The sequence below is a fragment of the Artibeus jamaicensis genome, unplaced genomic scaffold, assembly GCF_021234435.1.
Source record: "Artibeus jamaicensis isolate MK-2021 breed Jamaican fruit bat unplaced genomic scaffold, CSHL_Jam_final contig_233, whole genome shotgun sequence".
In the NCBI taxonomy this organism is placed as follows: Eukaryota; Metazoa; Chordata; class Mammalia; order Chiroptera; family Phyllostomidae; genus Artibeus; species Artibeus jamaicensis.
The window spans coordinates 859,608-886,914 of record NW_026521486.1 but is presented as its reverse complement, the minus strand read 5'-3'; positions in this window follow the sequence as shown (position 1 = coordinate 886,914).

Sequence of the window (27,307 nt, the reverse complement as noted above, 5' to 3'; positions counted from 1 at the left end):
AGACCCGTCAGCTCACCACAAGGGGTCAGACCCGGGAGCGGGGCCTCAGCCCACAGAAGTCCTCCCTCCGCACCATGTCCGAGCTGACACCGGACCGACCCTTGGGTCCTTGAAGGTGGAGCCAGCTCCACCCTGGCAACCGCTGGGGCGGCGGCCGAATGTCCGCCCGAGACTGACCAGCTGACCCAGGAGCAGCGGGTTCTCCGTGAGATGTTTCAGGTCGTCTGGACCTGACCTTTGAATCGCTGTCCCCTGTGGCCTCCCCGTGCCAGGCGAGGCCAGGAGTGTCCTGCCCCCGCCCCTGCCCAGCTGCCCGCAGGACTGGTTTTCACGAATCAGATGGGGAGGGCTGCGAGGGAGGGGAGAGAAATCACGAAAATGTAGCCAAAGTGGAGTCCGCCTACCCCTGCTGCTCAGTCGGACGGCTCAGAGCTCCCTTTTTTCCTTTTTTTTTTAACCTCCTCAATCTTATCCAGAGCTTGGGGCGTGGAGTGCGGCCGGCCTCCCCGGTTTCTCTCTTTGGCTCCTGCAAGGTCGGCTGGTTCTGCCCCCCCCCCCCCACCGAGGCATTTGCGTAGGACTGTGAGTCCTTTCTGAGCTCCAAGGAGCCCGGGACCCAGAGATCCACGTCCACACCCTCGAGGCCTCGACACCTCTGTGGCCCGGACCCCTGACCCCGTGCTGGCCGCGGCTACATGGAGCCTCATCAGTAACATGCAAATTGGCTCCTAATTGCTTCATTTATTAACTATCTGCCAGGAGAACAGAACACGGGATAATTCATTTTAGTAGAGGCCTTCTTTTCCCACAGGCTTTACAGAGAACAGCCTGCAGCTGCCATGGGCCTCAGAACTGTGCAATTGGAGGTTGGGGTAGCTTCCAGCCGCGAGCGAGGTGACCTCCAAACACGCCCTTGGAGAAGCTGAAAGCCAGGAGGCAGAACTGTCCGTTAACAAGCCGGTCTCAGGGCTGCAGGCGGTGTGGGACCGGGGGCGGGGCCGGGCGACTGTGGCCGCCCTTCCCTGGGGGGGGAGGGTGGCGGGCGGCCGAGGCCCCACAGGAGCAAACTTTATTTTCTTTCTTTCTTTGTTTCAGATTCTGGGATCTGGAACCTGACTTCCGTCTTTCAAGGACACCCTGGGGGAACCGCCTGCCTTCACAGCTCTGGTCCGCAGCGTGTGCTCACACTCGGAGCTCACGCTCGGCGCTCACGGGGTGGTGCTGGGCGGTGAGGTTCCCGCAGCCTGTGGGACCGACCTCGTGTCCGGGCCGACACAGGACGGATGCCCAGCCGCTGCCCCCGCCCTGGCCGCTGCGGGAAGAGCCCTCGCATCTTGTGCCAGGAGCCCGAGTGTGGGGGCTGCATGAGGGTCCAGAGGACACACGGTGGCGGCCAAGTGTGAGGTCAACTCCCGCATTCTGGGTCATGGCTGTGCTCGGCTGTGCACATGTCCAAATGCCAACCAGCTCGAGTGGCGTGTTTTCTAAGATGTAACTCACATACCATAGAAGTCACCTTTAAAAAAACAGAGTACAGTTCCGTGGGCGTTAGTCCAGACTGTTGTCTTTGTAACTTTAGAAGCTGGGCGTTCGGAGACCGGCGACTTTGCTCTTCTCTGTCAGGACGGCCGGGGCCGCTCCGAGGGACCTGAATCTCTGCACGACCAGGCCCCCCAGGCCCCCAGCGGAGCCGGGGGAGGCTCCACCGACGCCGAGTGGAATCACCTGGAGGAGATCCCGCTTCATTAGTTTCCTCCATTTCTTTAAATTCCCTATTTCACCCTGGCCCGGGTGGCTCACTGGATCGAGCATTGGCCTGTGACCCAAAGGGTTGCCAGTTCCATTCCCCGTCAGGGCGCAGGCCTGGGTTGCAGGCCAGGTTCCCAGTAGGGGGCGCACGAGAGGCAACCACACACTGATGTTTCTCTTCTCTTTCTGCCTCCCCCTCTGTCTAAAAACAAATAAATAAAATCTTTTAAAAATAAAATAAAAAATAAACTCCTTACTTCATACGTTTCCTCTCTAATTATGTTCTCACTTCTGTTTATTTTGACTATTACCTGACGTTAACATGGAAGATCAGGGTATGGGTGCTGGCTCTGCCTTCTTCCTAATGCAGGTGTTCACAGACACCAGTTTCCCTGAGCGCGGCCGCGCCCGTCAAATCCCGGCTGGCTTCCTGGGAGAGGGGGGCCCGGTGCGGCCCAGCGGTGTCCATCCACACATTTATGATTTCCCAGTTTTCCTGTGTTACTGCTCTTATCCCCTCGTGGTTGGAAAGCATCCTCTGCGTGATTCTAACCAGTGTCCTGCGGCCTGTGCGGGAGAACATCCCACACGCACATGGGTGTGTCCGGCTGTCCTCCAATCGCCTGCCAGACCCCCCGGCGCTCGCGCCCCCCCTCTCCCACCGATCTCCAGGCAGCGGTCCTTCCCGTTTGTGGATGCGGGTCCCCGAAGTCTGCAGGCATGGCGTCCGGGTCCCACTCTGTTTCCTCGGGTGTGGCTCAGGGACCTGCGGCTCTCCTGTTAGATTGGTCTGGGTTTGTCTTGGTCCGTCTTCCTGCTGGATTCACGCTCGTTCTGACCACAGGCGCCTCCTCGTGTCCAGAAGCGAGTCCTTCCTCGAAGTCTGTGTCGTTCAACTTCGGTGCAGCCGCCCGGCTCGGCGCCGCTCAGCCCAGCCAGCCCCGTGCACGGAGGGCCGCCTGCGAACAGCGAGCGGCGTCCTCTGTGCCGCTGTCCCTCTGCCCTTCCTCCCCTCCTGCCGCCGTCTGGGTGGGGCGTTTGCGGCCCAGTGTTTGGATCTCCTGCCTCGCTCCCGCTGAGCTGCTCTGGGCTCGGTTCTGGGTTACCGGCTTTACGGTTCTCTCCAACCTGGCCGCCGTCCAGGGCCCTTCCGTCGGCCCGCGGCACTCATTCCGGATTTCTCCCACGGGGGCCCCAGAGTGCCCGACCCCCCCCAGCTGGGCTTCGTGCTCCCTAAACCCCAACATGCTTTCGCCCGCCTTCATCTTCACCAGCTTTTACGTGGACCCCGTGATGCACAGTCTGGGCCTCTCGCCCGCGGCCGCCGGGCCTCCAGGTTTCCCGAGGAGACGCCCTCGCCTGGCGAATCCACTCCTGCTGTTCCTCTCTCTGTCTTTGGCCTTCGACGGTCCCATGGACACGTGTCTCGGTGCAGGAGTACTGAGCTCCCCAGGCTTCTTTCCGCTCCATGTTTTCATCAGATTTGGCGGCTTTTAGCCACCGTTCCTTCGAAGGCCCGCCGCTGTGTCTGCTGGCTCTGCCCTCGCCGGGTCCGATGCACGGCTGAGCCCCTCCCATGCGTCCCACGGCAGCTCCCGAGCCGCTCGACCCCGGGCTTGGACCGCTCTCCTCGGGGGCGGATGCGCCTCCCTGGATGCTGGGTGTTCGGCTCTCACCCTCCCCACCCCCCCCATGAGTTTTCAGACACGGTCTCTGTTCGTTCTTTGAACGTATTCAGAGATGCAAAGTCTTCGTCGGCTCCGGGCAGCGCCTGCCCGCCGTCCAGGACGAGCCCTGCTGACCCCCCTTTCCTGTGCGCGGGGCACACGCTGTCTCTCTGCCCGGCGCACGGCCACCACCCAGACCAGGCCTTTGGATCCTACAATGTGGCCGCTCGGAAAACCATTCTGTCTCCGCCCAGGCACGCGCGGTCATGGCTGGTGTGTCCACTTAGCCTCTCAGCGCTGGTTCCCTGGAATCCACACTGTCTCTCATGTGTCACTACCCAGGTCCCTGCTCTGTGAGCTTAGTCATCGGCTAGACTCGGAGATGATCAGTCTCCCAGGCTTCACCCAGGTGGCCTGTGTGTGTGGGGGGTGTGCCTGCAACACTCAGAGGGACAACTGTCACCTCCTGCCCATGCGCAGCCGGGGGTGGGGGGACGCGGGGGCCCCTCAGACCCCTCCCGAGCATGCTCGCTCCCCTGCACGTGCACTGGGCCCCCCACACGGGCCCTGGCCAGAGCCCCAGGAGTGTGCGAGAAATTCCAGAGCCCTGGTGGGACATCTCGCCCCCCGCATCTTCCTCACATGCCTGACTGCTGCCTACCATCTCTGCTAGCTGCGAAGTTAAACAATTTCCTGTAATTGTTTTTGACAAAGACTTTCAGGGAAAAGGCTTTTATTGCCTTGTGCAAGCCCCAGGTCAGGTTAAGTGAGACAACCTCGCCAGTGGGGCGTCCCAGGGGCCACCAGACAAGTCAGGCCCAGACGGCCCAGCGCAGAGCTGGCCTGGGGGGCGGCCCTGCCCGGCAACGCCTCCCCCACCCCGCCCAGGGTGGGCTCAGCGCCCGGCAGCACCGCCAGGGGAGGCTGTGGCTTTCGCAGCCCCCGCAGAGCTGCAGGCAGGGTGTGAAACCGGTACAGAATGACACACTGCAGATGCCGTTCGCACTGAGGTTCAGCTGTTTCTGTTGAATAAATGTTCTCCAGGCTGCTGCAAACATTTGGTTAATTTCGAGGCTCTGGAAAAGGTGATTTGAGAACATTCGCCAGTTTTCTCTCCGCCTCATGGAGGGGAGGGCTGTTCGAGGTGCGTGCGCCTCATCTCCTCTGCACTCAGGGTGTTCCCAGTGCCCCTGCCTGGCGAGGGCGAGGGTCCGCCTCAGAGGGAGGTCGGGGGCCGTGTGCGGGGACAAGCTGGGGGCGCACTCGGGCCCATCCCCCCAGAACAGCCTCCGGCCGGTCGAGAGGGCGTCTCCCTGGCCTTGTTCAGCCCTCCGCCCTCACCGTGCGGAGCGCTGGGTGGCAGGCGCCCGGGGTGAGGCTCTGCTGGGTACGAGGGGGCTCTCTGCAGAGCCCGGCCCCCGGGACCCTCGTCAGACTCAGCGAAGTGAGGGAGCCAGCTGGGAGTCGGGGTCCGCGTCCCCCCGGAGCCGGCTCCCCCTGTGCCCAGTTTTTCTCCGGCTGTCCTCCAACGGGGGGGTGGGGACTTCGGGCCCACAACCGTGGCTCACGCCCGAGTGGGGCAGGTGTCCCAACAGCATCGGGCTCCATGAGACACCACATGCGACCTCAGCCGGGGACATGGGTCAGGCCTGCCCGAAGGGGGGGCGGCCACTGTCCTCGCTGGAACGGGAGCCTCGGTCTGAGCTCCTCAGTAGCTCAGTCGCCCGTCACTCAGAACCGCGTGTGCCACCAGCTGCTGCCCTTGGAGACGAGGGGGGGGCCCTTGCAGAAATTAGAGATGCGGTCTCCCCGATTTAAATTTTACTGGAGAGGCCCCTGGCGGAGTCTCCCTGCATTTTGGCGGGCAGTGTGGGGGCCGCGGGCAGGAGGGGGACCACCCGGCCTCTGCCCCTCGTCGGGCTCACGGGGCACAGAGACAGGCCCAGGCCAGAAGGGTGGGGCACCTCTGCCGGCTTCACCCCGTGTCGCTCCATCTCTCCCCAACCTGCGTCCCCCAGGAGTGAGAGACACCGGGACAGACTCAGGTCAAAGGGGCAGCGTATCCGGAGGCCTCTGCCTTCCCCCGGTCAGCGTGGGAGCACGGAGGAGGCGGAGGCCCCCGCTGCAGGGACCGTGGTCACCACCGAAAACTCCCTTCCTTAGAAACAGCCCCAGGAGCAGGCCGCCTCCCAGAAAACCCTGCCTGTGCAGGTGCACGCGTGTGCTCCCGCACCACACGGCCGGGAGCCCCCGAACCAGAGGCGTCGTGGGACTGCCGAGAACCGCAGCGGTGAGAGGCACATCTGCTGGGCGGCTCGGACCCCAGCCCTGAGGACGCCGGGCGTTGTGGGGACGGGGACACGGCGCGGCCGCTCTGGGGGACCGTCCACCCATGTCTCACACGGTCGGCAGCCGTGCCCCTCGGTGTTTGCCCAGATGACGTGGGAGCTTCCGTGGCACGAACACCTGCACGCGCACGACCGCAGCAGCTCTGTCCTTGGTGTCCCACACCCGCAGGGGCCCGGCTGCCCCCGGCTGGCGATGCACGAGCTGGGGTCCGTCCGGACAGGGGGTGTGCTCTCCAGCTGAAGAAATGATGAGCAAGCCCCGGACGGACACGGAGGAACCTGAGCGTGTGCCCGAGTGGAAGCAGCCGGTCTGAGCAGGCCACATGCCGTGCGACTCCAGCCCTGTGACACCCCGGAAAGGGCAGGACCGCGGGGACGGGACGGCGCTGTGGTCGCCACGGGCTGCGGAGGGAGGAGGAAGCCTTGGCAGAGCCCGGGCTTCGGGGCAGTGAGACTCCTCCGGGTGACACCGCAGTGAGGGACACGTGGCTGAGGACGCACGGCCCCGAGGGAGCCTGGCGCAAACCGTGGACTCCGGGTGACGGTGACGTGCCCTGCGGGTTCATCGAGTGTGACCGACGTGCCACCCGGTGGGCTGCTGTGAGGGGGCGGCCGCGCTGGGGGGGCAGAGGGTGCCGGGGGGTCTCTGAGCCTGTGCCCCACCAGAAACCGCTCTGAAAAGTCATTTCAGCAAAGGGGGGGCAGAGAGGACAGCAGATGCCACAGTGGGGGGAGGGCCAGCCAGCCCTCTGGGGGGACGCGGGGGGCCCGAGCAGAGACTGGAGGGGCCTTGAGAGGGGCGCCAGCGGGGGAGCCAGCGCTGGAGCACTGAGCGTCCGGGGCCGGCCGCCCGCCTGCAGGCCCCGAGTGGACGGGTCAGTGCCGTTTCAGCCTGGATGTGGCCACAGGGGACAGGCAGCCCGGCGTTACTTACACCCTGGCCGCCGTGACCCCGCTGTCCTTTGTGTTCATAATTTTTCATTGCTCCCCTCTCGTTCTTCACCACGGCTGCGTCACGTCACCGACTTCCTGACCCAGCTCCTGACAGACGGGCGGCAAGGAATTTTGTGTTTTCTCCTCGTTGCCGCTGATGCTGAGCCGTGGGCGACCCAAGGGCCACCCGCTCCCTCTCTCTGCCCCCCAGTCTGGCACAGGTGGCACCGTCAGTGGCCTCTCAGGGCACATAGGGAGGGTGACATTGGCCCTGTAAATATTTGATGCAGCATGTAATTCCGGAAGATTCCATCAGGAAGTCACCGGTGTCTCGGGGTCATCTCGTTTGGGACTCGACTGTTAATCACCTGATTTAAATTTGGATCGCTTCCCTCTTCTCTCCGAGACACCCGCTCCCGCCCGTGCGGGGAGCCAGCCCCCCGGGCGCTGGGACCTCCGCCCCGGCAAGTGGCCCCCAGATCCGACTGGACACAGGGGACCAGGTGTCCAGGAAGGGCATCTGCAGGAGAAGCCATTCAATCAAGGGAGAAAAACATGCATTTTCTGTCTGTCTCAGCCGATTTGGGAAGTGGAGAAAGTTGATTTCGAGGGGCCTTTGGGAAATAAGAGGAAACAAGCTCTGGAATAACTGTGGGGAGGGAGTAATTATGCGCGGACAGCGGCGCCCTCGGAAGCAAAGGCCGTCCTCAGCCCTGTTGGGGGCGGGGGGCTGGGCGGCCGCAGGTGTCTGAGCCGCCTGACTCCCAGGCAACTGGTCCTCCCGGCCCGGCGCGGCGTGGCACTCGATGGACACGTAGCCCCAGAACCGTTGGGCCCCGCTGGCCTGCAGGGCTCTGCAGGGTGGGCCCCCCAGCAAGTGGGGGGGAGTCCGGTTTGCCCCTGGGCCAGCTGCAGAGTCTCCGATTCAAAGGCCCAGGGAGAACCCACATTTCCTACCAGCACCCAGGAGATGCAGGCGTGATGTGCCGAGACCTGGGGGCGGGCTGACCACCCTGTTGATGACAGCATGGATGTCCTAAGTCCCCTGAACACACAGGAGGTGACCGTCTTCCTGGACAAGCTGTCCTCAGGGATTACACACACCACGCAGGCTGTGAGCAGGTCGGACTTCATCGTCCGTGAACTTGGGATTCCGCTTCTGGGCCGAGGTCTGCTTTCTTCACCTTTAGGTCTATTTATCCCTAAATTGCTGCTTGAACTTGGACATGCCGATGCCCTACTGTCATTTACTCCCGATGTTCCTGGGTGGAGGGGCACAAGGCACCCTGCCCTCCGTGGCGCCTCCACCAGGGCCAGGCTGGGGGTCCCTGCGTTTTGGGGGTTCCAAGCTCCCCAGCCGCAGAGTTGGGACCATTGCTCCCCAAGGTCTTATCCACTCTCCGGGCAGAGCCCGGGAGCAGGAGGCCCACTCCGCCACGAGAGGGAGCCCGGGACCCCCTCACCTGCCTCCTCTTCTCTCCCTTGGCCCTTCCTGTCTGTCCTCACCTGTGCAAGGGCAGCCGCTCCGGGTCGATCCTGCTCCCAGCAGCTGCGCAAACCCCCCACCCCAGTGGCCTGAGACCAAGCGCTCGGGGGGGCCCTTCTCCTGGGAGGGGGAGGAGGCGGGAAACAAACCTGAATGAAAACAGGGGTGAAGCACCTGCACGCGGCTGCCAGCTCCCCTGGGCGGTCAGCCCGGAGGGGAGTCGCCGGTCCAGCCCCCAGGAGCTTCTAGGTCCCTGAGGGAGGGGGAGAGCGGGGGAGGGGGAGTGAAGCTCCGGGCAGGAGAGCTGTGTGCCGGTGGGGCTTTGGGACAGATGGGGGCACGGGGCTGCCCTGTTTCGGGGGGCTCGGCTGCCCCAGTCCACCCCCACCCCCAGCTGCCCGGTTTCGCCCGAGGCTGGAGCTAAGGAAAGTCTCAGGCTGATCCACCCAGAGCTGCATCTCCTCCATGTTTAATGTCGCTGCTTCTCCGACCTGCAGAGGCCTCTGTCTTCTGGCAATTTGTAACTCTCTTCCTGCTAATTTCCCAGCAACAGGCGGAGTGCAGACAGGACACGGTTCAAGCAAATGAACTCCCAGGTTCCAGGCTGCCTGCGAAGGGCAGGCCACATCTCCTGGGCCCAGACAGGGGCCGGTGACCCAGTGAGAGGAGGCGTCCCCTCTCCCTGCTGGAGGTGCCCAGGTGCACAACCACCAAGATCTGCCTTTTTGGAGTGATTTGACCCCCTGATGGGGACGCTTTCTCCCCGAGGCCACACACGGGGCCTCCCAAGGGTGGTGGGGACAGAGGGCGACCAAGAGGTCCTCCGCTCACTGCCAGCCGAGCCCCTCGGGTCCAGGGACCCCGGATTCTGGAGCAGGAATGGACAAGTCGGCAGGATCATCCACAGCCCCCAGGCGCCTCCCCGGAGCGAGTGAGAGCAGCCAGGAGCCCCGGGGCAGACCCTCGGCCGTGGGCCTCCCCAGGCTGCCCCTGGGGGCGGCTGCTGACGGCAGGACGTGCCCGCCTCTGCCAGAGGGTGTGCATGGGCTCCCCAGGTGGCCTGGGGGTGCAGTGGGGGGACAGGCGCTGGCAAGGCTTCGGGAGGCCTGGTGTGTGAGCGGGGTGGGTGAGCGGAGCCCTTTGGGGAAGGTTGGGCCGGGTCCCCCCCCCCCAACCAATACAGTGTTAACCTGTGTGTGCATTTGCACATCTAAGTGTGTCAATGACAGATAGCAAGAACGTGCAAGTGCGTGTGCATGTGAAGAGATTTATCGCCGAGCCCTGGCTCCTAGGACTGGGGGCCGGGAAGTCCTGCTGCCCGCCGTGTCCCACTGGGCACCGGGACAGCGGACACCAGGACCTGGACACCGGGGGGCCGGGCGCTGAGATGGGAGGAGACCCGAGCAGCACGGCCCTCGGGCAGCAGAGTGAGGCCCCTCCCGGGTGCAGTGTGTCCCCGGTCGGGGACCGGCCTCGGGGCCGCGCCCAGAAGCACCGGGTGTCCGGGCAGCCGGTCAGGCTGACACACAAGAGCGACCAGCTCAGGGAGAGACCCCAGCGAGGAGGGGGACCACCGGGGGCCCCGGCAGCACCCCACTGACTGAGCAGCGGTCCCCCGGCCCTGACTCTGGGGTCCGTGTCCTGGCCCGGCACCCAGGCTCCCACGGTGAAGTCGAGTCAGCAGCAGGTTCGAGTCTGGACCGCAGACGACAGGTGCGCCCAGGCCCGGCGGGCTCTGCGGGTGAACCCGAGGCCTCGTCAGGAGGTAAAATACAACACACGTGATCCATACACGTACTTTTCTTAGTTTTATTTCAGCAAAACCACTCGATTTTAACCAATTCATTTTCTTTGGGTTGTGTTGGAAGTGATGAGTTAAAGTATTAATAATATCATTATATCAAAAGTATATACATCGCAATACTTTTTCATAAAAATGAAAATTAACATTTAAGAGATAAAATATAATATTTATACTTTTCAAAAAAGCGATTTTACTCTAAAATGTTACTAGTTATGTAATAAAATTAAAAGATAACTGTATATTATAACTAATGATGTCAAGTGTTTAAATTAAGAATAAATCTGCCCTGGATGGTGTGGCTCAGTGGATTGAACACCAGCCCGCTAACCAAAGGGTCGCGGGTTCGATTCCCAGTCAAGGCACAGGCCTGGGTTATGATCCAGGTCCCCAGTAGGGGGCGCGTGAGAGGCAAACACACACCGATATTTCTCTTCCTCTCTCTCTCCCTCCCTTTCCCTTTTCCAAAAATAAATTTTTTTAGAAAGAGAGGACACAGTCGCCTCCTGCATTTGAACCATGGCGGGAGCCAAGAAGCCTGTTATTTCTGGAGGACAGAATGGGCACCAAGACGCCCAGACAGTGTGGGGGGCCAGGATGAGCCGGGACAGCGGGGAGACGGGACCAAGCCCCGGGCAGTCCTCTGATCCCCCACGTCCGCCTCCTGAGCTCCCCACTCCCAGGAAGCCCAGAGGAGGGACTCGGACGCCTTCAGAGAAGAAGACCCTTCCAGACAGCGGGGTCCGGGTGGAGAAGCCGCAGGGGTGACGAGCAGTGTGGCTCAGCTGCCAGTGTCCCCGTGGGGGGTGGGGGACTTGCCACTGAGCAGCAGGGCAGAGCCATGGAAGGTTCCGGCAGAAACGCCTCCGTTGGGTTTGGGCCCAGAGTGACAAGAAACCTGTATGTGGGAGGCGCCGGGCGCTCAGCCAGGCCCCCCAGAGCCCCGTGACCATGACCGGGGTCTGCAGACGGAGTGGGGAGGAGAGAAGGGGACTGGAGGCTCCACTGTGATTCTCGGGGGCAGTGGTCGTGACCCCACCCCCCGCCAGCCGCGCAGGGGTCAGGGCAGCGCTCTGCACCTCAAATCCAGATGCCACCTGGTCCTGTCCCTGGTTCCCGGCAGACGACCTGCCTGCCCTGGCTCCCTCCCATCCCCGGCCCAGGAAGGTCTTTCCCCCCGAGGGTGTGGTTTTGAGACTGAAGCCAGGACCACGGAGGAAACCGTGCGGGCTGGTGTGGAGAACCCGAAGCTCACAGCACAGCGCCCCAGCAGAGGGGGCCCTCCGACCCACACACTGAGATGGGCCGGAGGCACCCCCGCAGGGAGCGCGGCCTGCAGCAGAGGGGTGCTGGCCTGGCACCCCCTTCCCCCGGAGAGGTCTACCTGGGGCCGAGCGACCAAGGCTGACCTTCCCGGAGGCTGGTGCCGTCTTTCCAGGGGGCCCCTGCAGACGGGCGGCCGTGTCCCTGGCCCACGTGAGGCCCCAGGAGAGGCACAGACAGGCCTGGGCGGGAGCCCCATCACCCCCGGTTTGTTGGGAAAGGACCAGACCACACGGAGCACGTGGGGACTCACCACCCACCACCCGGGGAGGGAGCAGGAAGCCTCTTTCCGACCAGGAAGAGGCAGAAGCAGCGGGCAGCGAGCAGGTGTGGTCAGGAGCAGGGGCTGTGTGGGGCATGGCCCCGGGAGGGCTCCTTGGGGACCGCTGGTCACCCACCCACAGACAGAGCCGTGGGGGAGGAGTTCTGTCCCAGGAGCCCAGGTTCTAGAGGCAGGAGGGGGAAGGGGGCCTCTCGTCTGCACCCGAGGTTCAGTGGCCACAGACGCCCAGGGCGCTGCCCTCAGGTCGGACCATGCGTGCCCTCCGCTGGGCCCAGAGGGGCAGGCGGGACCCAGCCCCCCCGGGGCTCTCGGTGCTGCAGCCAGAGGACCTGAAGCCCTCACAGCCTCAGGGACGTGGGGCCCCTGTGGGGCGGTGGGTGGCCTAGAGCTCCTAGCTGAATCTCCAGAAGCCCCTAATCCCCTGAGGCCCCCGCCGAGCCTCCCCCACAGAGCCCTGCAGTCGAGGGCTCCCACTCCCAGCAAATGGATCAGACGGCGTCAGGGATCGGTGGGCTCCGGGAAACTGCCAGCCGCAGCCTGGGCAGAGCGCGGCCAGAACTGGCCAACAGTGCCCCCTGGTGGCCGCTGTTGCCCCTGCTGCCTCACGCGGCCTCTGCGTGGGCCCCGTGCCGGGAACACCCTCCGGCCACCATCAGACCAGCACCATGACGGAGGCCGGCTGTCCGGCGGAGTGCCCGGTGCGCACCGTCAGTGCCACGGACCCTGCATCCGACAGCTCCCGGGCAGCGTCTGTGTCCTGGCCTCAGGGGGCCCAGCCCCGGGGTCCTGGGAGGGCCAGCCGGGCCCAGGTGGGGGGGATTCAGGGACGGCGGCCTGGAGGAGGGGGCCCCGCCCTGCTGAGACTACAGGATGGTGGGGGCCTTGTCCACGCGACGACTAGGCCCGGGGGGGACGCAGGCTGGCCCAGGGGGACACCGTGAGGAGTCGGGGTGAAGGCTCCGGGGAGAAGGAGCAGAGGCTGTGGGAGGAAGTCCAGCCCGGGGGCCGCAGTGGGGACGCCGGCTCAGGCCACGGTGGGGACCATGTTGCAATGCCCACGTCCCATGCCTCACGTGCCCACGGAGCTCCGTGTCGGCCTCACCGCAGGACGGCTGGGCGGCCTCTCCCCCGAGGTGCTGACGGGCCCGCCAGGGAGTCACGGCCCAGAGTTCAGCTCCTGGGAAGCGCCCCATCCGCGTCCCGGTTTTGACAAACTCACGGTGGGGCCGCGGGATGTCAGCATCGGGAACCGGGGAGGGTGCAGGGCCTTCTGCACTGTCTGCGTCCACTTTCTCTGAATCTGTTCAAAATCAAGGTTATGTTTTCAATCATCTGACCATCTGTGCACGTCCCTGGACACCAATCACTACAAAGTCCGTGAGCACTTGCCGGAGGCTGCGGTCCACGGGGCTGAGGTTGGGGCCCATCCTGGCACCACGGGGCCTGGACACTGGGGCAGGTGGCCCCGGGTCGCAGAACATCACGTGTAGGGACGCTGTCCCGGGGTCTCCTGGCTGGGGCCTCCTGTGTGCCACACCCAACACCGGGGCCACCACACTGGGGGCCGGAGCCCGTGACTCCCCGGGGTGCCAGTCCCCGTAATGTGGTCAATGAAGTTGTTACCTCTCTGGGTGAAAAGCAATATTCATAACAGATTCCAAATGAAGCGACCGCTCGCCTCTGAGCTATTCAATTTTGCAGGGATTTGGAGGAGTATTAGAAGCCAAGCGTGAGCTATCGACTCGCATTAATGTCACCAGACGTCCAGAGATGTGTGGCTGGCTCGGGGCGGTGAGGACGAGCCGGGCGGACAGCCCTTCCCGGCAGAAGCCAGTTAGAGGCCCTGGCGGCCGCACTCGGCCCTGGAGCATCGACTCCCGGCCTGGACGTGCCCCCTCAGCCATGCGGGGCCAACGGCCTCGACAAGGGCGCACTATCACCCTGGTGGGGGGTCCATGCTGTGCCTGCAGACACGGCTGTCCTCTGAGTCACCGTGAGGTGCTCGGCTGGCTGCCCTGGAAGGCTGGAAACTCATGTCCTCCATCTGAGCCCAGACGCACCCGGGGCTTCACCTGAGGAGCAGAGCTGGGCTCTCATGTCGGGGGAAGGGGTGCCAGCACCAGGACCCCGGTGCCCCCAGTGCTCACTCTGCCCTGTGATGCATGGGGACGGCCTCAGCCTGGGGAGGGGACCCTGGGACAGCTCCGGGCCTCTGCTGACAGGGGAGGCCCCACAGGGCTGGCGGGAACTGCTGACAGGTGATTGGACGGAGAAAGTTCCACCTGAGTGGGAAAGGAGGACCCTCGGCCTGAGATGCTGGCCCAGGGCAGGCCAGGCTGGGACGAGGGCTGACACCCCCCTTCTGGGAGATCGAATGCCCCCCTTCCCGGTGCAGGCTGCGTATCCGCCAGTGGAGATGAGATGCTGTGAGTTCAAAGGGGGCGAACACACTCCCCCTCCCTCCAGGGGTTCAGAGACCTGCACCCGGCAGCCAACGTGCGTGGGCTGCCGTTGTGGCTAGAGGAGCCCTGGCTCCCAGTGAGGGGGCCGAGGGGCCAAGCCGGCCTGTGGGTCTGTTTCCAAACAGGGCCGGCTCCTCCTGTCCACCTGTGGCAGCCGGGGGTCCTCCCGCCACCTGGACGCACCCGGGACTGGAGCCCAGCCCCTGCCCCTCCCCCCACCGCCCTTGGGGCCTTGGTGTTTTTCGTCACACCCGAATGAGCAGCTTCTATCTGCCACGTCCACCCCCATTTGTGTCCCCATGTTTCTCCTGCTCTGTCCAGTGTCCCCAGATTCCCCCTCCTGTCCTCCCCGGTCAGACGAGTCCTCAAAGGCCCCAGAACGCCACCCCCAGGGCCAGCCTCCCGCAGGGGACTCAGCGTGGAGCACCCGTCTCCCCACAGCACCACCCCTCGGCTCTGGCAGACGCGGGGGGTTGACAAAGGCCCACTGGGCAGGCCCGGAGGCCTTGGGGCGGGCGCGGGGCTGCTCTCCGGGGCCACAGTGAAACGTCTGGGCGGGGCTGCGGGGCACCGGGGCCAATCAGGGCAGCAGCAGGAGGGGGCGGGGACAGCGGCCACTGGAAAAGTGCTGGTTTCTCGCCTCTCCCCCCACTTCCCGGCCAGGACAGCACTGTGACCTTACGGTCATTGTCCCCATCTTCCACAGGGGCACATGCTTCCCTGGGTGGCTGTGACCACCGTGTCCCGCGAATGCCACCCCTCAGCACGAGGGCATCAGCCGTGGGAGGACCCAGGGACCGGGATCCGAGCGGTTCAGCAGATGGCCCCCCCGGAGGGGACGCTGGGAGGGACAGTAGGCGTCCCCTACTGGTCCCGCCCCCTGCCGTCTCCTCACACTGAGCTGAGAGTGGCTTGGCCCTGTGAGCCTCAGGGTGCAGAGCAAGTTCAAGCCGGGGCGGGGGATCCCCGCAGGGCGGGCTGCGGGGGGTGGTCTGCAGAGCCCGGGGCCGTGTGCGGCAGCAGGAGATTCCGGTCCAGACAGAGCCAGGGCCCCTCTCGTCTGAGGGAGCCAGTACCACAGGCGCCCGGAGAAATGGGCCACCCCGGCAGGGGCGGGGGAACCCGAACCGCGGCCCATCTCTCCACCTGAACCAACCGGAACAGACGCCCCACAGACGGTGCCCGGCAGCCTGCACAGGACTTTCGAATGGAAATGGAACAGGTGAAACGAGCGTTTAAAGGTGAGGACACGGGGAGGCGGCGCAGGCCCCTCGAGGCAGAAGTGCCAGGACAGAGGGGCGCGGGCGTCAGGCACAGCCAGGGCGAGGGCGGCGGCGAGGCGTGCCGAGCTGGGCGGGCCGCCCCCGGGGCCTGGAAGGAGAGGCGGTGGAGGGACCAGTGACGGCTGCGCGGCCACAGACCCGCGGCTCCAGGCAGGACCGAGGGACCCGGTGCTGGACTCTCCCTGCAGAGTTTCCAAAAAACTCGGAGGAGGAGGAGGAGGGCGCGTTCTGGGGTGGGAAGAATGACAGGTACACGAGGCCGGAGAGCACACTGCCCTGTCACCTGTCCTGGCCACCAAGGGAGGGATCACATCCAGGACCCCAGACCCACCCGCAGGCCTCACATCTGCACCGAGGCCGGGTCACACCTGGAGGTCACGGGGACGGTGCCCCTGCTCACTGTCTGGACAAAACCTCAGCGAGGCCGAGCGGGCGGGTGGGTCCCCGAGAGCCTGGGAAGGGGTGGCACCAGCCCTTCGCACGGACGAGTGACGACACTCGGCACATGTTCGGGCAGTCGCTGAACCACACGGTCTGGTCATGAAGCCCCGTGTGCAGCCCCTGCCGAGCGCAGGGGGGCAGATGGGGCACATGCGGCTCCGCGCTCAGCCTTCCCACCTACAAGTTCACCCGGAGGCGCTCGGACTACCAGCTGCAGGGAGTTCAAGGGCACGACGGGCCACGATCCACGCCATCAGGTCCTGCGGCGAACATCAGGCGTTTCCAGTATTTAACTGCCGCCGCCCACGCTGCAGGGCGAGGCCTTGTTCCGGAACCACGTCCATGGGGGCAGATCGGTGAGGCTGGGAAATCCGCAGAGGAAGCGTCGGCTGCGGTAAAAGGCAGCCACGGACGCTGGCTGACAAAACCGCCGGGACGTTGGGATGAACGGGAAAGCTGTCTACAAAAGCTACTGCTCGAAGCACTTGGACTTGATGGTCGAAGTGCTCGGTGGTGTAAACAGGGACAGACACACAGAGTGAGGAAAGGCAACGTTTAAAATGAAGGGGACTGTCCCTGTGGAGCTGGGGGCCTCACGGGCAACCAAGACGCCTCCGTCCTCGTTCCTGTGACGGGTCCCCTCTGCGCGGGGTCCCAGGGAAGGGGGACACAGGGCGACCCCAGGAAGCACTCGACACGTGACAAATGTGATCTCCACAGAAGAGCTACAGGGGATGTGACACCGGGGAGGTGATCGTCAGCAGTGCCATGGGCCACCCTGCTCCTGTCCCAGGCCGGGCCCATCACTGGGACCCAGCCCGTAACGCAGAGAAGACACACAGAGAGAGACCTCAGCAACAACCACGGACAGTGGCCGGCGGACTCTCGACCCGCTGCGGCCGACGCGGCCGCCGGGGAAGCCGCGGGCGTGCGGGCTCCCTCCCCAGGGGAAGCGGCCGTTCTCGCAGAAACTGTCCACAAAGATCTGTGCCGCGCTGGCCTTCGAAGAAAATCTTCTGAAACAAGTAAAACGGAAGTTAAAGCATTGTTGGTCAGAAACTCTGATCATGACACAATAAACTTAGGGTAATAACAGAAAGAAAATACCAAAAATGCCTTCAGGGCTTGGAAACATAAAAATCACTCCTGGACACCCCTCGGAGCAACCACGGACAGAACCCAGACGGAAGCGGAGAAGGGCCCAGGACGCTCTGGAAGCAGAGTGTTTTCCCCAAACCCAGCCGGACACGCGGGCAGCTCCGCTAAAAGAAATGGCCTTGGCTCAAAACGGTTGCATTGTTTCAAAGCAAAAGAAAGCTGAATAAATCAGGGGCTCTGCTAAACACACTAGGAACGTAACAAAACCGACTCCGGACTCCGAGAGACTGGGAGGGATCAGCGGAGAAAACGTGGTAACTAAAAACACAGGCATAACAAACAAAACAGGGACCAAGGGCCTAATCCAAACTCGATTCTTTGAAGCAAAACCTCTGTAAGCTAATCACGAAGACAGAAAAGTGGGGACGGAGACAGAGAAGGGGAACAAAGGACAGGAATGGAAAAAATCACATAGAAAGGAAAATTAAGATAATTATAGGGTAGCAATATATCTAACTATGGGAACATATCTATAAATTTAGAAAAAGAGATATCTTAGAGAGGAAAAAAATTAATCAAATGTATCCAAGAGGAGATGACACATTTGAGTAAGTTCATCGCCATAAAAATATTGGAAGACTAATTAAAGATTTACCATTGACGTAAATCACCAGGATTAGATGCATTTGACCGAATTTCATCCAACTGACTAAAGTTAAAACAGATTAATTCACATCATTTAAAATATTCTAGAACATATAAAGCATTTTTTAAAACTCTCCTTGGAACTGTGAGTCATTAAATAGTTTTGAAAGCAAAATTAAATAAACACATAGGAAACTGGTCAAGCCTACTGATATCACTGATGAATGCAGATGCACAAATTCCATTTAAAAAAAGCATCCACAGCTGTGTCCAGAACGAGACTCCCTTGGGACCAAATGGGGCTCAAGGGCGCCTGCCACTCGCCACCCTCCAGGTCTGTGTCACATGACTGGGCCACCAGAGTGGGCGGGGCGCTGCCCTTGAGGAGCTCCAGGCGACCAAAGTCCCTTCACAGGCTGCGCTGTCAAAAAGCCAGGGACTCCTGCCTGAGACAGAGGCGTAGGGAGACACGCGGTGCCTCCTCGCACAACCAAAAGAAGGATGACAACCAATTAAAAACCAAAAAGCAACCAGAACTGACAGAAGGTCGAACTGTATGGAAGTCCGACAACCAAGCAGTTAAAGAAACGCTCACCCAGACGGTAGGAGGGGCGGAGACGAGCAGCCGGGCAGAGCGAACTTTCAGCAAGGTGGTGGCTGGCGGAGCAGGCGGTCCCACATTTGTGTGCAGATAAACTGGGAGGAACAACCAGGGAGTGAGACAGACCCACAACCCAGGGTCCCAGCAGGGAAATGAAGCCTCAGACCTCTGATTGAAAACACCTGTGGGGGTTGCAAAGGTGGCAGTGGGAGAAACTCCCAGCCTCACAGGAGAGCTCTCACTGGAGAGACCCACAGGGTCCTAGAACCCACACAAACCAACCCACCCAGGAATCAGCACCAGAAGGGCCCACTTTGCTTGTGGGAAGGGACTGAAAGCCGGCAGAGAGCAGACCAAGTGGCAGTGTTCCCTCTTGGACCCTCCCCCACAGACAGCGTCACGACACAGTGACGTGGTTGCCCCTCCCTGATGAACACCTAAGGCTCCTCCCCTCACTACGTAACAGGTGTGCCAAGATGAAAAAATAAATGGCCCAAATGAAAGAACAGATCAAAGCTCCAGAAAAATGCAACTCAACAATGAAGAGACAGCCAACCTATCAGATGCACAGTTCAAAACACTGGTGATCAGGATGCTACAGAACTGGTTGAGTATGGTCGCAAATTAGAGGAAAGAGTGAAGGCTATGCTAAGTGATATAAAGGAAAATGTACAGAGAACCAACCGTGACAGGAAGGAAATCAGGACTCAAATCAATGGTTTCGACCAGAAGGAAGAAATAAACATTCAACCAGAACAGAATGAAGAAACAAGAATTCAGAAAAAGGGAAGAAAGGCTTAGGAACCTCTGGGACATCTTTAAACATTCCAACATCCGAATCATAGGGGTGCCCAGAAGGAAAAAAGAAGAGCAAGAAATTGAAAACTTGTTTGAAAACATAATGAAGGAGAACCTCCCCAATCTGGCAAAGGAAATAGAATTCCAGGAAATCCAGGAAGCTCAGAGAGTCCCAAAGAAGTTAGACCCAAGGAAGCACACGCCAAGGCACATCATAACTACATTACCCAAGATTAAAGTAGCAGCGAGAGAAAATGAGACAGTCACCTACAAAGGAGTTCCCATCAGACTGTCAGCCGATTTCTCAGAAGAGACCTTACAGGCAAGAAGGGGCCGGAAAGAAGTATTCCAAGTCCTGAAAGCCAAGGACCTACATCCAAAATGACTCTATCCAGCAGAGCTCTCATGTAGAAGGGAAGGGCAAATAAAGTGCTTCCTAGATAAGGTCAAGTTCAAGGAGTTCGCCACTATCAAGCCCCGATTATATGAAATGTTAAAGGGACTTATCTAAGAACAAGAAGAAGATAAAAAAAACTATGAACAGTAAAATGACAACAAACTCACAGCTATCAACAACCAAACCTAAAAAAACAAAAACAAAAACTAAGCAAACAACTAGAACAGGAACAGAACCACAGAAATGGAGATCACATGGAGGGTTATCAGTGGGGGAGTGGGAGGGGGGGAGAGAGGGGGAAAAGGTATAGAGAATAAGTAGCATAGATGGTAGGTAGAAAATAGAAGTGGAAAGTAAGAATAGTATATGAAATGTAGAAGCCAAAGAACTTATATGTACGACCCATGGACATGAACTAAAGGTAGGGGATGTGGATGGGAGGGGGTGTGCAGGGCAGAGGGGAATAAAGGGGCAAAAGTGGGACTGCTGTAATAGCATAATCAATAATGTTCTTTCTAAAAAGCCAGGGAGTTAGCATGACCCCAAACAACACAAAATAAAAATGCGTCGTGTAGAGAGGAACCCTTTTCCTCCTTCCTGCTGGCGAGATCGGGGAGGAAGAGGGTCTCCGCCTGACCGGCAGCCAGCACACGTGACCATCAGCTCACAGCGGGGTCCCCGGGGCAGGCGCTGGGAGTGGTCCTAAGCTACACACCAGACACCGGGGAGGGTTTGGCCGGCGCCGGGCAGTGAGGCTGGCGGCAGAGCTCTCGCGGGGGCGGTGTTTACTGAGCGTGGGGCTCCCTCAGCCTCGGCGGAGGCAGACGGTGAGGGAGGGGCACCTTCGGGTGGCTCTGAGCTCGGTGGTCCTCCCAGGGAGGGGGCATCGTCGTCGTTAGCACTGGCACTAACCAGTACTCATCTGAGTAAGTTGGTCAGAGCAGGGGACAGTTACAAGGCCTTCCCCTGGCTCCGTCCTACCCCAACAGCCTCTATTCTGCAAGTCATAGGACCAATGAAACTGTGTTCATGGACCAGTCTCCCCTCCCTGTCACTCACTGGGGGTGAGCAACGAAGTGTTGGCACACTGGTCACCATCGGCTGGACTTGCCCCACACCCCGCTGCCCCCGGGGGCCACCGGACCCCACACTACCACCGGAAGATACTAAGGACAGGCATTTCACGTCCTCTCACATGTGTTTACATGAGGAGACTCTGTCGTTCGCGGGCCTTGGAGAGAACGGGAATGTTTGTCCTGGTGGCAGACACACCCTGGCACAAGCCGAGGGAGCTGGGGGCCCCGGGAGTTCCCAACACTCACGCTTGCGGCCGGCCTGTGGAATCTTCCTCCCAGAAGACCCTCCTTCCGTCATCTGGCTCTGGCCCCGGGCGCTGGCTCAGAGGTGTGCTCCGGGAGGTGTCCTGGTTTTCCATCGTGGGCCCGGCATCACCGTCTGCATGTGACTCATCAACTTTCATTTGTTACCTGAATGGAGCAGCACCCAAGCAGGAGGCCCGCGCCCCTCCCAGGGAGACCCCGACCCGCCTGTGAGTCCCAGCCCCCGTCCCAGTGACCATTCCGGCTCTGTCGCTCACAACCCACAACACCTCTGGGGAACATTTATTCAAGAAAACCGGGGACTTCCGCCAAGATGGAGGCATAGGTGGATATGCCATGCCTTCTCACACAACCAAGTTTAGAGACAACTAAATATTAGCAACAGAAAACACAGCCAGAACACAGAAAATTGAACTTTTCGGAAGTCTGTTAACAACAAATTCTTCAGTCTGACCGGTAAGAGGCGAAACCAGCAGCTGGTGGAGCGGGGTTGCACAGGAGGTCTCGGTCAGACGGACTCAGGCGCACGGAATCCAGCCGCAGGGTTGGACCTAGTGAGCGACCAAGCGAGCAACCGAGGGAAAACAGCAAGGGAGCAGGGCTGCGGGTTGACTGTGGCCGCGCATTTGTGCGCGGATAGACAAGCGAGGGAGTGGGCGATTGGACCGGAACCCAGTGGGTCCTGCGGCAGCGGCAGGGAGGGCGCCGCCATTTCCCTGCTCTGACCACACCCCCACATACAGCGTCACAAACCAGCGACCTGGGAGTCCAAGGCACCGCTTCTCACACTTAAAAGGCCAGAACAGACCAAAAATGGCTCAAGAAGATCTCAAAGCCCCAGAGCCTATAGATCTAAGCGATGAAGAAATAGCAAAACTCTCAGACGCACAGTTTAAAACACTGGTGATCAGGATCCTCACAGAACTGGTTGATTATAGCTACAAATTAGACAAATATATGAAAGCGAAACTAATTGAAATGATTGGAATTGCACAGGACACCAATAGCAATGAAAAGGAAACTGGGATTCAAATCAATGGAGTGGACCCGAAGAAAGCAAATAATGGCCAAACAGAAAAGAGTCAAGAAGCAAGAATTCGGACTTCCGCCAAGATGGAGGCATAGGTGGATGTGCCGTGCCTTCTCACACAACCAAGTTTAGAGACAACTAAATATTAGCAATAGAAAACATAGCCAGAACATGGAAAATTGAACTTTTCGGAAGTCCATTAACACAAATTCTTCAGCCTGACCGGTAAGGGGCGAAACCAGCGGCTGGTGAAGCGGGATTGCACAGGAGGACTCGGTCAGACAGACCCAGGCGCGGAATCCAGACGCGCGGAATCCAGGCGCAGGGTTGGACCTAGTGAGCGACCGAGCGAGCCACCAGGCGAGCGACCGCGGGGGAGACAGCGGGGGAGCGGTGCTGCGTGTTGACTGTGGTCGCGCATTTGTGCGCGGGCGGACAGGCGAGGGAGTGGGCGGTTGGACCGGGCCCGGCGGGTCCCCGCGGCAAGCGGCAGTGGAGGGCGCCGCCATTTCCCCGCTCTGACCACGCCCCCACATACAGCGTCATAACCCAGCGACTCTGAGTGGCCCGGCCCAGGTGAACCACCTAAGACGCTAATAATCCTCACCCAGCTGTGAGAAACAGCAGAGGGTGCTGCCATTTCCTCACTCTGACCCCGCCCCCACATACAGCGTCACAACCCAGCGACCTGGGAGTCCAAGGCACCGCTTCTCACACTTAAAGGGCCAGAACAGACCAAAAATGTCGCAAGATCTCAAAGCCCCAGAGCCTGTAGATCTAAGCGATGAAGAAATAGCAAAACTCTCAGACGCACAGTTTAAAACACTGCTGATCAGGATCCTCACAGAACTAGTTGATTATACCGACAAATTAGACAAATATATGAAGGTGAAACTAATTGAAATGAATGGAATTGCACAGGACACCAATAGCAATGAAAAGGAAACTGGGACTCAAATCAATGGAGTGGACCCGAAGAAAGCAAATAATGGCCAAACAGAAAAGAGTCAAGAAGCAAGAATTCAAAGAAATGAGGAGAGTCTTAGGAACCTCCAGGACATCTTTAAATGCTCCAACATCCGAATTATAGGGGTACCAGAAGGGGGAAAAGCACAGCCACCAGTGGAAAACTTATTTGAACAAATAATAAAGGAGAATTTCCCCAATCTGGCAAAGGAAATAGACTTCCAAGAAATCCAGGAAGCTCAGAGAGTCCCAAAGAAGTTGGACCCAAGAAGGAACACACCAAGGCACATCATCATTACATTAGCCAAAATTAAAATGAAGGAGAGAATCCTAGAAACAGCAAGAGTTAAGGGGACAGTCACCTACAAAGGAGTCCCCATCAGACTGTCAGCAGATTTCTCAAAAGAGACCTTACAGGCAAGAAGGGGCTGGAAAGAGGTATTCCAAGTCATGAAATCCAAAGACCTACAACCAAGATTGCTCTATCCAGCGAAACTTTCATTTAGAATGGAAGGACAGATAAGGTGCTTCTCAGATAAGATCAAATTCAAGGAGTTCATCATCACCAAGCCCTTATTATATGAAATGTTAAAGGGACTTATCTAAGAAAAAGAAGTTAAAGAAACATGAACAGTGAAAGGACAGCAAACTCACAGTTATCAACAACCACACCTAAAACAAAAGCAAATTAAGAGGACATCTAGATCAGGAGTGAACCATAGAAATGAAGATCACATGGAGGGTTAGCAACAGGGGATTGGGAGAAGGAGAAGGGGGGAGAAGGTACAGAAAATAAGTAGCATAGACAGTAGATAGAAAATAGATGGGGGCCAAGAATAGTATGGGAAATATAGAATCTAAAGAACTTGAGACACATGGTCATAAACTAAAGGGGGGTAATGGTGGAGATGGGGGGTAGGGTGGAGGGGAATGAAGGGGGGAATAGAACAACTGTAACAGCATAATCAATAAAAAAATTAAAAAATAAAAGAAAAATGAAAAAAAAAAGAAAAAAGAAAACCGGCTGGGCCTCAGCAAAACAGCAAACTTCGCAGCATTTTCATTTCATTTCACCCTCCTCTTCCTGGCCGCAGGAAAAACCGACAGCCTGACCACCATGGTAGCAGGGAGACCAGCAGCCCGGTGGCCCCACGGACCAAACAGGCTGGAATCCTCAAAATCCCGCCCCCAGAGAAGTGTCGCCGTGCCGACCCCCCGCAGAGAAGCCTTCTGAGGGCTGGTCTGTCTGCCCCGACTCCGCGCGGCATCTGGGCAAACGTGGGCAGCTGCTCAACCCGGCGGCCGCTGGCAGCCGAGACTCAGGTCCAGGCTACAACGGGAAGCCGTGCTGCACAGTCGGGGGCGTTCAAGAAGCTCCAGCCATGTCCTGGGAACCCAGAAGACCGCACCCATGTGCGGGGCTGCGCCGACGCCCCAAAAGACCTGAGAAAGCCCCCCAACCCTGCTCACCTCTGGGCAACGCCAGGGCTCTGTGCAGCAGGAAGAGGAGGCTGAGGCAGATGTCCGATCGCCTGCCTGACCACGGCAGGCGTGCCGTCCGGCAGGTGGACGCCCGGCAGATCCGGGAGACACGGGCTTAAGGACACTAGGAGATCCCTGTCTCACCGTCAGCCAGTCCCTCAGCGAAGCCAGCAGTGTGTTCAGTGGCCGGCTGTGGAGTCAGCCCGGGAAAGCCACGGACAAACACGGGGCAACCACAGCGAACTCCGGGGGGAGGGGCGGCAGGGGGAGGAATCGGACTCTGGACTTGCTGCAGTGCATTGTTAAAGTTCCAGGTCAACACCCCCACCCCCCCAAAAATGCACGCGGAGAAACAGGTCCACACCTTGGGGGTGGGGGGCAGTTACTGGGGTGGGAGACCAGCCCCCACTGGGCTCGCTGGACAAAGACTTTAAATTAGCTACTACAAGTGTGTTCAAAGCACCGATAAAACCTTTCTAAACATGTAAATAAAAGCGTGAGAAGTACGTGTCGCCAAATACAGGATATTAGTAACGAATAACAATAATCAAGTACAAGTTCTGGAGCAGAAACACAATAACCGAACTGTACGAAAGCGCATCTCTGGATTCCACCTCAAACCACGTGGGTTCCTCCACTGCTCTCCACGGACCGTGCCGGCCCCAGCAGCCCACACAGGCCTCACCGCCGACGGCTGGCCTGGTGCTGGGACTGGAGCTTCCCACCAACGCTCCACGGCCCAGGGAGGTTAAAAGGCAGGTGTGATTGCCGATCTCGTCAAAACACAGGTCTTTAAAGCGAGGTTTCCGAGACACTTGATACTCGGCAGGGTGTGTGGTCAGCTCTTCTGAGGAAGCTGGTGTTTAAAACAGTCCCCTGCGTAGCCGCTGCGGACACTCTTCTCTCTGAAGGCAGACACGCTCGCCCAAAGCGTGAACACTTCACACTCACAGGCGGAACCAACGTGGAAGGCCGTCTGCCCCTGCCCAGCACAGCCCGAAGCCCCCCTGCAGGAGGGGATGGTCATCGGGGGGCTTTGCTCTGCCTCCGAGAGCCCAGGCCATCCTGCACGCGGCCCCCCCAGGAACTCAGCTCCCCTCTGTGCAGCAGCGGGGCGTGGGCAGGACGGCTTCTATCCCGGAACCTGCCCCGGTGCTGGGGAGGCAGGCGGCCCCTCTCCGTGGGTCTCGGGCGCGACGGGTGGAGCTGCCAGGCCCTCACCGGTCCCGGGAGAAGGACCACAGGGCCCTGGCCATTGGCGGCTCTGGGAACACACATGTGCTCAGGGTCAGGGGAGCAGGTGCCGGCAGCCGGTGGGCTGTGTCCTCACCCACAGGACACCTCAGGCCCACACTCGAGACCCTTGGGGCCCCACCAGAGAGCAAAACCGACGATTCCTGACAACCCAAAAGAGGCTGGATTTCCAAAGAGGGCTCTGCACCATCGCTCCTCCAATGGGCCCCCCGGGCTCTGAAGGGGGTGCGGCACAGGGCTGTGGTGGAGGCCGTGAGCGCCAGAGCCCTCTGCTGTCCCACCCTCCACGGTGCCCACCCTCCACGGTGCCCACCCTCCACGGTGCCCCCCCCTCCAGCTCCGTCCTCACCCTCCAGCTGACTGACACGGACACAGGAGCGGCTCCAGGGAGCAGGGGGGCTCGGGGCCCAGCCTCATTGCTACACGATGCTCACATGCCATGACCACCGGTTTCTGCCCCCCGAGCGTCCCTGTGGGCCCCCTCACGGCCCAGTCTGAGCTGTCACCAGCGTCCCATCTGCTCCGGGAACCTGCAGCCTCCATCCTCCACCCCCAGCACTTGTCTCATCAAAGCCCAGAGCGGGGGCTGGTCCAGGCTCCGACCTGCGGGGCAGATTTACTCAGAGGGACCTGCAGGCCATGCGCACGCTCCATGTGCAGCCCATCAAGGGGACATCGCCCAAGTGCCGGGGGCCCCGAGGGGCCGGGGGAGGAAAGGCACAGGACTCAGGAAGAAAACAATGTGCTCTGGAAACTTCCGGAAGCCCTCCAGGCAGCCTCCCCAGGTCAGGACATCCCCTCTGCCTGGGCAAGGTGCCAAAGACGGCCCGTCTGCCCTCGGACGCCCTTCCCTCCGGGGCAACACCCACTGGCGGCCTGTGGGGCCTGTGGGGGGGAGGTGAGGAGCCCCCCTGAGTTAACCGATGGAGGCCCCAAATCCTTGCCAATCCTGTAATGAGATTTAATATTTGATGTCGGATTATCGGAATGTAATGAATTTGCCACTTTAATATTGATGGGTAATCATGGCCACCGAGGCGACGTGACAGAACTGGTGCAGAGAGACAGTGATTGCCGGGTCGGCGGCCTGGGCACAGTGGCCATGGGCCGGTCCCAGTGCCGGACATCCCCAAGGGAGCGCTGGCCAGCGCTTGGGGTTAGACGCGGGGCCTTTCTCCAGGAGGGGACAGGGAGGACGGGGGCGGTGAGGGGGCGGACATGACACAGCGACGGTCATTCCTGTGGGCCGAACTGTGTGCCCCCAACTCGCAGCCCTGACACCTGTGTGACCGTCCACGCAGACGAGGCCCCTTCCAAGGTGACAGGGTTAGGTGAGGTCACAGGGCGGGACCCTGGTGTCCCCACAGAAAGAGACAGGGACAGCAGAGCTCGCCTGTGCCAGCCACGTGCCACCCTCCGGGGGAAGGAGACAGAGCCTGTGCAGAAACAGACGCCCGGGAGCAGGGGCCCCCCGTCCCACGGGACCTGGACGGAGCCCGTGTCCCTGTGTCCTTCAGCATCCTGGGGTCTCAAGGAAGCGCGTGTGAACTCCTTCCCGAGCGTATGGACACGTCGGAACGCAACAGTGGGAATGATGAAAATGTAATTTCATTTTTAATTTGAAAATTAATGTCCGGGGCTCGGACCATCTGTGCCTGTTCTGCAAGGCGTGTGGGCATGTGGGCGTGTGGGCGCGTGGAGACGGGCTGGCGGGGAGGGGCTGGGTGGGGGCCGGTCCCCACGGGCTGCGCGGAGGGGCGAGCGGGCACACTGCCGGCGGGGGGCCGGGCCTGGGGACCCCACCCCTGAGACCCGGTCCTCTCCCGAGGCACAGGCCTGTGGCAGGGGGGCGGCTGGCGGGCTCAGACCCCCCTCCTGTCCCCGACTCTCACCTCAGACTCCAGCTGAGGCCGAGGCCCC